The sequence below is a fragment of the Hippoglossus hippoglossus genome, chromosome 24 (assembly GCF_009819705.1).
Source record: "Hippoglossus hippoglossus isolate fHipHip1 chromosome 24, fHipHip1.pri, whole genome shotgun sequence".
NCBI classification, from domain to species: Eukaryota; Metazoa; Chordata; class Actinopteri; order Pleuronectiformes; family Pleuronectidae; genus Hippoglossus; species Hippoglossus hippoglossus.
This window is the reverse complement of record NC_047174.1, coordinates 10,766,066-10,772,929: the sequence shown is the minus strand read 5'-3', so window position 1 is coordinate 10,772,929 and position 6,864 is coordinate 10,766,066.

Here is a 6,864-nt window from a genome sequence, read left to right as displayed (position 1 = left end):
TTGAGAAAATGAGCTTGTTTGCTTTATTGCCAAGAGTTATATGAGAAGAGCATTACTACACTTGATTAGGGCGGGTAAATGGCATTGTGGCTAAATTAAGCTAAGCTAAGAGCGAATGGTAGCCCAGCATAACGACTGGATGAAGAGGTTAGCCTTGTCTGCAGGCACAACATCCACCTATCAGCACTTCTAAAGCTCAGTAACGAACACTTTGTATCCAGTTTTGTGGATGTGAAAGTGTGAAATGTAAAACAGTTCCAGTTCCAGTTTTCATGCTAAGCTAATGCTAAACTGTTCGCTAGCTGTAACCATATATTCACAGCACATACCTGAGTTTGGTGTTGATCTTCTCGTCTAATTCTCAGCAAGAAGAAAATAAGTCTATTTTTCCAAAATGCTAAAACTATTTCTCTAAACAAGGCAGGAAATGGTTTTATATTAATTCATACAGATGCGTGTGTGGCTGAGTGTGTTTCATTATTCAAACGTGTTGAGATTTGTGTGTGTGTGTGAGAGAGAGTAGTCCTTGGTGTGCTTGTGCTTTCACGTGCTTGTGATTCCGCATAAGGGGCACATTAGGGCATGATGGTTGCCAGTGTGCTCCCTCTCAGTGCCACACTGTGGGGCAGTGGTTTAGTAGGACACTCCTGTGCACTGAGTGATTCTGTACAGAGCTCATCAGGGTATGACATTATTGCTCAACGTGCGCATGAGTAGCCTTCCTCTGCAGCATGTCTAGCCCCATATGGAACAACCTACTGCCCTACTGTACACTGTTGCTAGGTAGAAAGTCTTCACGGATCTCTGAGGAAGATTCAACACGGTTGTTTAAGAGGCCATTGTGTGGGCTTTATAAGAAAGAATAGCCATAAAGAAACGTAAGTAAACCCCAGTGCAAATCAAAGCTCATATATTTTTATTTCTGAAGGCAAGTCATGTGGAAGAATATGGGCCAGTTTACAGAGGAGACAGACAGAGGGAGAGACACACTCAGTGAATGCGCCACTGGTTTCATTCCCGCAGAGAACGTGGCAATGAATGTCTTCTGATTCACTGACACACATTCCCACAACAGCCTTGTGCATTTCACTGCAGGAAACACAATTGCACACACACACACACACACACACACACACACACACACACACACACACACACACACACACACACACACACACACACACACACACACACACACACACACACACACACACACACACACAAAGTGCCGCTGCTGTTGCTGCTGTTGCTGATGCTGCTGTTGCTGATGCTGCTGTTGCTGATGCTGCTGATGCTGCTGCTGCCTCGTGTTGGAAGGAATCGAAAAGCCAAACCGGTGCCAGTGCAGCCGCGCAGCGTGACAGGGCTGCGTGTGCCTTTAAATTCCATGACCCACTTTTCACAGCTGGGGCTGGCTGGCAGGGAGCGCTCGTGCACGCTGCCTTGAATAATTGGGACTGCAAGGTGAGTGTGAGGAGAATCGTTGCGGATGGGAGCTGTGACCCTCCCTCACCCCCCCCCCAGCCAGCGTGCCGGGTTCAGTCAGCTGGCTGCACACCAGCAAGCCTCACACCAGCCCAGTCCCCGAGCTGCTGTCGGTCATGCCTTTTCAGAATATTAAAACCGATGTGTATGGAGGCAGCTGTCTGACAGAAGACAGGGAAGTGTATGGATGTATGAAATTATTAAGATTGGAATGAGTGATAGCGATACAGCCACTGGGAATGTTCAAGAAATACAATAGCAATACATCACATTATGTGATACAGCCCCGGCAGATCCTACTGTAAATTTAATGTCTTCCCATCCCCCCCTCTTCATTTTGCCTTTCCCTCTCTTGATCCTACAAGCTCTTCTCCACCCTCCCTACTCTTCATAGCTCCCTCTGTGGTCCCCCCCTCTCCCTTGTCGGTGAGGAGATCCATCATGCCAGTACTTCAGAGAGCAGGGGGCTGGCAGCTTGAAAATATAAAAAGACAGGCAGTTATTCTGTATATGACCAGGCTGGTAAAGATAGAGATGAGAGATGAGGGTGATACCAGCAGCATCCCCCCCCCCCCCCCCCCCCCCCCCCCCCCCCCCCCCCCCCCCCCCCCCCCCCCCCCCCCCCCGCCACGGTTCCCTTCAGCCTGAAGAGAGATCCCATCTTGTCTCCGCTGCTGTGGAACCCCAGTGCAGCATCAGACAAATGCTGGGGCGACGTGTCACGGTGCTGTAGCCTGATCATTCATTCACATGACAGGCAATTCAGCCATACAGCATCACTTATTACCCAGACAGAGAGGAAAAGAGGAAGGGAGGAGATGTTTTTTCCCCCCTGTCATCTCCTTGACACAGAGCTGTTCACGCCACACAATAATGACCTTTTGCTTTGTGTGTAAAAGAGGACACTAGGAACAGATAAAATGTAATACATGTCGAAGGGCCTGAAAAAGTTAGCCTTTAACTTCTAGCAAGATTATGCGTTTTGGAAACTCGCTGAATATTTTATTGTAACCTTAAGTGCAATCACATGCCTGGGAACAACCTTCTTTCTTCACTTTATAAATACTATATAATGTTCATGCATGTGTTCTGCTGGAATATGTGTGAGTATGTAAAAGTGGGTGTGTGTGTGTGTGTGTGTGTGTGTGTGAGTGTGTGTGTGTGTGTGTGTGTGTGTGTGTGTGTAGCGCTAACCCACAAAGCATCTCATGGGAAATCTCTTTAATTGCGCTACACTGAGCCCATTCAATTTTTCAGCACTCCAGACATAAATGTTACAACTTCTGCTCTTCAAGCATAAAAACATGTAGGCGTGTACATGATCACGCAGACTTTGCTGCCAACGCTGTGACCATTTCTACTACAACTACTATTACTCATATACAGCTACACAGAGATTTCACTATAAACGTGCTGCTGTCTGAGGCAGTTTTAGTAAGAACAAGTAAAAACTTTCAGACTAAAATGTAGTAGTAGTCATGTGCTTCTAATGGTATTAGAAGATATGCTGGGCAAAAGAAGAGTGTATCTTCTGTGATGGAAGAAGTACTCAGATCCTTTACTTAAGTACAAATACGAACACCACAATTTAAAAATGCTTCATACAGGTAATTTAAGTAAAGCACAGAGGTATCCATACTCAAGTAAGAATTTTCAAGAAACAATGAACAACCTGTGCTCCTTTGTGGGATTATTAAACACAGTAGATGTACATTAATATTAACATATCTACATTATTTTAGATTTTTTTTTACATATTTTTATGACAGACAGGTTTTAGACAATAATAGCAGGGATGTATGCGGGGCCTATACGTTGTGGATTTAATGCCGTACAGTTAAGTCACCCCCTAAGCTTGTCCAACACAATACATGCCTGGATATCAGGCTCTAAACACTGCTGTTATAAACACTATGTGGACAATACCACTGTAACCACCCGGGGGGATTAATTGCAGGGATTTAGAATTAATAGCACTATTTACTTGAGTCACATAGCCATATGTCGGCTGGCCTGTTTGTGTATGAAGTCATTGTTTTTTAGCTTTGTTGTCTTTGCTGTGATTGGTCCTTTCTGTGCGTACCCAGAGGGCTGAGATTGGTCAGCTGTGAACGGTCTCATACCTAGATACAGCATGCAGTGGTGTGTGTGTGTGTGTGTGTGTGTGTGTGTGTGTGTGTGTGTGTGTGTGTGTGTGTGTGTGTGTGTGTCTGTGTGTCTGTGTGCTCAAGGCAGGGCAAGTCTATGCAGACAAAATGGGGGGGGGGGGGGGGGGGGGGGGGGGTCCTCCTGGGGGATCGTTCTATCTGCAGGGGGTGAGTACAGATCATTCTCCATTATACCATCTGTGTATAGTGAATTATGTAGAGATCGAGATAATTAAAGAGGCTCTTAGCATCATGCTACCAAAACAACGCTCCAGTGTCTCACATGTGTACAAACAACAACAGACATGTGTAACAGGAGAGAAACAGGTTGCATGTAATATTAAAGAGTCGATCAATCATTAATCAGACCAATAATTATCTCATAAAAAAAAAGACTTACATACTGTATATTTTCTTACAACAAAACAATGACTGATAGGAGACCACAGAACGGTATTCCCAGGTAGGTTAAAGCAGCATGAATCTTCTGATTGGTTGGTTTCCTTAGTTTTTTCTCAATATGATTTGGTAATTAAAAAAGTGATTGGTTGGCCTCGGTTATCAAATCGATGACACTTGTGCAGATTTGTCCTCTGTCTGCTCCTTAAACGTGAGTATCCATCACTGGAGAGATTATCACCACCACACTGACATCTGTTTACTTGTACTCTTTGCCGAGTGTTCTGTAGGTGGCGATGTCTCACTATTGTCAACACAGTGGCTTATCTCATGATGCTGGTTTGAATATAATTTTTTGCTGATGATGTATTGTTTACCTCATTACCTCCTAGGTTATTTCTCCTTTAAATATTTGTTCAGCTCCACAAGTTTTAGATGCCGTTTGAAATATTGCGATTACAGATACAGACAGATGATAATGACCTTGAAGACATTTGAATATAAAAGGAAAGTTTGATTTTACATGACACCCAGGGTTTGTTTTTCATTTTGTTGCTCATTTTGTCTTGGATGATTATTTTTAATGCCCGACCCTAAAATACATGATTTTTCCCTACTTTGTTGATCCAGCTTGTTAAACCAGCCTACTTAATCTAGAAACTCATCTGACCTCCACCATGATGTTCGCCAGCCTCTGCTCCGGCTACAAATTAAACCAAATGAATCAGTGAGCACAAGCGGGGCGCTTGTCCTCAAAATCAATCCTTTCCTCGATCTGCTTACTCCTCTGCAGCCGACCCCCCCCCCACACTCTCAGTTGATTATAGTCTTCCATGAGGAGCCGTGAGCGTTAATCAACAGAGGATCAGCATATGTGGAAATGTCTGACATCCATTCCCTTCCAATCTTTTACACATTTGGGTCAAGCAAAGAGTCTTTTTAGTGTCGTCCCTCACTTACTCGATGCCATGCAGACGCTCCGAATGTGTATATTTTCATGGTTAGCTTTTATTGATGAGCGGGGAGAATCCTAAGATCTTATTCCTTTGGGAACCAATTACAGACAGTTTGGGGGCGGCTTTCATCAAACACATGTGGACACACTCAGACACACATGACCCTGAACCTCGCGCCCCCTCGGCTTAACCACCACCTACTGACTTAACCCTGTGCTAACCTTCATGGCTAACATTCAAGGCTTCTGACACAAGCAGCAAAAAGAAAAACAAACACAGACATCGAGCACCAACAGACGTTAAAGAGGAGAAGTGGGGGGGCGGCTTTGTCTGGAGGGGGTTTCGTCTGAAAAAAAAAATCATTCCAGTGATGTCCAGGAGTGTGTGGGTGTGTGTCTGTCTTTCAGTATGTGAGTATTACCTACAGGCCAGTATCTCTTCCCTCCACTTCTCCCATCAGAGGAATTGCCAAACAGCTGGTTGCCATGGTTGCAGTTTCCTGTGAACCAATCACCAATCAGTAGACATTTTACTGGGGGTCTTTTGGGGGGGTGCATGCCTGCACAGTCTGGGAAATAGAAACGATATGAGTGGAGATTAGCATACATTCAGCCAGGAACAGTAAATCCTGTCTCAAATATCACTGGGTTAGTTTAAACAACGGTGACATCTTTTCTCTTTTCTCTTGCGTCTCTTTCTTGGTCATTAAAGGTTGAATCTGAGGTGGAACGCACGTTATCTCTGTGTTCACTCTGTTATTCATCTGCTTTTAGTGTTAAACTGATAAATTTGTATTGATTCGTGGTGCCCGCTGTAGCTGTAAACTATACATTTCCCCGGAAATTATATAATACTTAAACAACCAACTGTCGTGCAATTAGCTGAATCTTTTCATTCAAAATCGTATTGATGTATCATTGAAACCTATTGAGAAAGGCAAAAAGCCCCCATGAAGGTTGAATGGAGTTTTGATGAGTCAAATATTTTCAACGTAAGAAGATGGCTCCCTCTGCTGGTGCTATAACATAACAGCAATACAATCAACATGAACGATTTGTGACTTGTAAGTTCAAAACCTCTTGCAACTATCTATTTCTAGAATAACTTACTGCGCAGAGAAAATCAAGTCCCTCTAAATTTGGTGATGTTTCAGTTTTCATTCATACAGAAAAATACCCCCTACTTCTTAAACCTAATAAAACTTGTTAAATTCCATTGTGTTGAGTGTTGTTTTTATATTTCATGGAGGTATGTTTTGATATGTCACAGTAAGAAAAAAAAAATGTATAAAATTAATGATATAATAAAAAATGAATGCTGGCTGAATTCCCTTTCGCTCCTTTAGTTCTAGGTTCTTGGGGCCATTCAGAGAAAACTGAACCACAAAATATTTTACAATGACGAGTTATTGTTTTGTTTGGCTGATTCAGTACGTTTTTCTCAAGGAGGCAAAAATTAACCTACTTTTATCGTTGGCGATATATTTTAATGTTGTATGTTTGCAATAGTGTATGTTTGGTTTATTTTAAGAGCGTTTTTTACTAAGTAAACTAACACTGCTACTACCACTAAAAATAATAAGATGAGATAAGATAAAACTTTATTGATCCACACACCGGGGAAATTGAGTTAATATAATATATATTATATAATTAATAATAATAACAACAACAACAATACATTGTATATAGCACTTTTCTTGGGGCTGCTTAACAGAGTTAGGAAAACAAAAAATAAATAAAAAGAGATTGTAATTACTATATTTAGTTTTTTTTTATTATCTTAAGAATGAACTAAAATAAAGAAGCAAAGCTGACGTGTTGATGAGTGACAATTGTATGGAACTAAATGATTTCACCATATAGTTGTAGTCTAAT